Consider the following 3,879-nt stretch of genomic DNA (forward strand, 5'->3'; position numbering starts at 1 on the left):
TCACTCGCTGGGTCAGTAGAACATGTGATTGCAAATACAATATAGAAGGAGCTTTCCCCGTTGTAACAATCCATTACAAAGCTCAAGGGGTTGTAATAGACTATCACAAACTCCTTACTCCCCCTCACACCCCCATCCCTCCGCCGTCCCCCCTCCACCTCGCCCGTCTTCCCCCTCCCCCTCCAAACCCCCTAAACCCGCCCGCCTCCCCACCCACTGCTCCCCCCTCCCTCCCATCCTCTCCATTTCCCCGACCCCGCTTCCTCCTTACCCCAGTCTTCGCTGCTCAGCAGGTTCTCGGGAAAGAAGCGACTCTCCAGCTCGCTCACCAAATCCGTTGCCATGGCGTCCGCGCTTCCACAGGGTGAACAATAACAACACGAGTCAAAACTTTCAACCATAAACGCTCCCGACTATAAAATCAGGCGTCAATAGCTTCCAAAGGCTATAATTCCCGACTCAAGAACCCAGCGGTGCCACATTCTTGGACAGCCCGTAATTCCAAGTCCGACCGAGGCCCCAATCCGGGAAAACCGCCTCCCTCAAACTGAGTGTCAGCCGCTCCACCCATCCGCCTCCTTCACTATGTGTGACAGGCGATGCGCCAATCCGCTACCCCATCCCTCGGAAACCCGCCTACTTCGCTATGCGTGACAGGCGCTACCACCACAACAAAAACAGAATTACCTGGAAAAACTCAGCAGGTCTGGCAGCATCGGCGGAGAAGAAATCAGTTAACGTTTCGAGCCTTCATGGCCCTTCGGCAGAACTGGAGCATAGTTAGAAGAAAGGAGAAATATAAATTGGTTTAGGGGGGGGGGAAGTGACACATTGAGGGTGTGGTGTGATGATTGTGGAGATGAGCAGGTAATCAAAAGATGCCACAGACAAAAGGGTCAGAGACGTGTTGAAGGTGGTGGTCTTTGTCTGAGAAAAGTGCTAATTAAGAATGGAAGACAGGATATTCAAAGTACAGCTCTAGTGGGGGTGGGGTGGAAAGACTAGAGGTTTTAGTTTTAGATTTAAAAATAATGGAAATAGGTGGGGAAAGAAGAATCTATATAAATTATTGAAAAAAAAGCGGGGGGGGGGGGTGGAAAGAAACGGGGTGGGGATGGGGAGAGGGGGAGTTTAAGATCTAAAGTTGTTGAATTCAATATTCAGCCCGGAGGGCTGTAAAGTGCCTAGTCAGAAGATGAGGTGCTGTTCCTCCAGTTTGCGTTGGGCTTCACTGGAACAATGCAGCAAGCCAAGGACAGACATGTTGGCAAGAGAACAGGGTGGAGTGTTAAAATGGCAAGCGACAGGGAGGTTTGGGTCTTTCTTGCGGACAGACCGCAGGTGTTCCGCAAAACGGTCGCCCAGTTTGCGTTTGGTCTCTCCAATGTAGAGGAGACCGCATTGGGAGCAACGAATGCAGTAGACTAAGTTAGGGGAAATGCAAGTGAAATGCTGCTTCACTTGAAAGGAGTGTTTGGGCCCTTGGACGGTGAGGAGAGAAGAAGTGAAGGGGCAGGTGTTGCATCTTCTGCGTGGGCATGGGGAGGTGCCATAAGTGGGGGTTGAGGAGTAGGGGGTGATGGAGGAGTGGACCAGGGTGTCCCGGAGGGAACGATCCCTACGGAATGCCGTCAAAGGGGGTGAAGGGAAGATGTGTTTGGTGGTGGCATCATGCTGGAGTTGGCGGAAATGGCGGAGGATGATCCTTTGAATGCGGAGGCTGGTGGGGTGATAAGTGAGGACAAGGGGGGACCCTATCATGTTTCTGGGGAGGAGGAGAAGGCGTGAGGGAGGATGCGCGGGATATGGGCCGGACACGGTTGAGGGCCCTGTCAATGACCGTGGATGGAAAACCTCGGTTAAGGAAGAAGGAGGACATGTCAGAGGAGCTGTTTTTGAAGGTAGCGTCATCAGAACAGATGCGACGGAGGCGAAGGAACTGAGAGAATGGGATGGAGTCCTTACAGGAAGCGGGGTGTGAGGAGCTGTAGTCGAGGTAGCTGTGGGAGTCGGTAGGCTTGTAATGGATATTGGTGGACAGTCTATCATCAGAAATTGAGACAGAGAGGTCAAGGAAGGGAAGAGAAGTGTCAGAGATGGACCATGTGAAGATGATGGAGGGGTGGAGATTGGAAGCAAAATTAATAAATTTTTCCAGGTCCCGACGGGAGCATGAAGCAGCACAGAAGTAATCATCGATGTACCGGAGAAAGAGTTGTGGGAGGGGGCCGGAGTAGGACTGGAACAAGGAATGTTCCACATACCCCATAAAGAGACAGGCATAGCTGGGGCCCATGCGGGTACCCATAGCCACACCTTTTATTTGGAGGAAGTGAGAGGAGTTAAAGGAGAAATTGTTCAGTGTGAGAACAAGTTCAGCCAGACGGAGGCTCTTAAAATCACCCTGATGAATCTGGAATGGACGCTGGAAGGATCTAGACTCTGGAGCAATTTGTAAATAAAACAAACAACATGTTTAGTTTCTGCTTCTTGGATTTAATGATAGACTGTGTCCTTTTTGACAAAAAAAAACCTGCTTCCATTTCAGTGGTTCTCAGGCATGTTTGTTTGAAGAAACAATTTACGAATGTAATTATGGACCCCCAGTGTAAATTATAATTCTATATAATAGCCATAATATGAACAGGTTACATGCACAGAGAGCTTTAATAATGTTTTTAATAAAACAGGTAAACAGACAAACCAGAGATAAGTGATAACTTTAAGATAAAAGCAAAATTCTGCGGATGCTGGAAATCTGCTCTAACTTTGCCTCCACTAACATTCTAGTGCAGCAACTGAACTGATTTACATGCGGTTAAACATTGTTTGTTAATGGGAGAGAAACCCGATCAGTTTACACATCATCTTCAATAGAGATAGGCTGTCAAATCAATATTCACAGCAATCTCACGTCATTTACAAATTTAAACAGTCTTAAGGCAGCTTTTACAGACCTGTACAAACCCAGTCCAGTTTCTCAGTGTTATGTAATCATTCAAGCAAGTTGCATTATTGAAACATGGTGAGAGTTTGAAATCAAACTGACAGTTTTATCACCATTGTAAGAAACAAACCAACTAGAGATTAATATAAACAGAAAATGATGGAAACACACAGCAGGCCAGGCAGCATGATAACGGCACTTGCTCACTGCCTGAGCCCAAATTGAAGACAGCCGAGGATCACAGCAGCAGCTGGTCTCCCACCTTCCCTCCCCTCCCCTCCGACCGAAAGGAAATGTCAGACTCACCGCTGAAAACCATGACAGCCGAAATGTCCATCACCGTGACGAAGGGGAGAATTCGGGAGGTTTGGGGGTGGAAATCTTGACAGCTGCTCATGCAGGAATAACACTAACTCCTGGGAATTTATACAAAGCGGGGAGCTTGTTATTTCCCCAACTTCACTTCCTCTTGTGCTTTTCTCTCTCTCCCACCCTCTGGAGAAATTAATTCTTGGACCGCCTGGAAAGACTCACCGGACCCCTGTTTGAGAATCACTGAACTGAAACATCTCAAACACGCTGATGTCCCACCACCTTCCGCCTGTGGAGCAACATTACAGGCAGGAAGGTCACCGGGTTCCTGCAGTTCACAGCTCATTCTACCCAGTAAGTTCCTCTCTGCAATTGAGCTTCTATTTGTTTCTTCTCTCCCCCTCCTTCTTTCCCCCAGCCCTACAGAGGTCCTCGCTGATCTTTCAGGGACCCCCACCCTCCCCACACACACAGGGACCCCCACCCACCCAGTTCCCAAACAGGGTTTATATCCGGAATGTTAACCTGGCTTCTCTCTCCACCTGTGACTGAGACCGACACCCATCAGTTTACAGCTGGCAGGAGGCAGGGAGCCGGTGTGAAATTATGGGATGGATCCG

This window comes from Cetorhinus maximus, chromosome 21 (assembly GCF_964194155.1).
Source record: "Cetorhinus maximus chromosome 21, sCetMax3.hap1.1, whole genome shotgun sequence".
NCBI classification, from domain to species: Eukaryota; Metazoa; Chordata; class Chondrichthyes; order Lamniformes; family Cetorhinidae; genus Cetorhinus; species Cetorhinus maximus.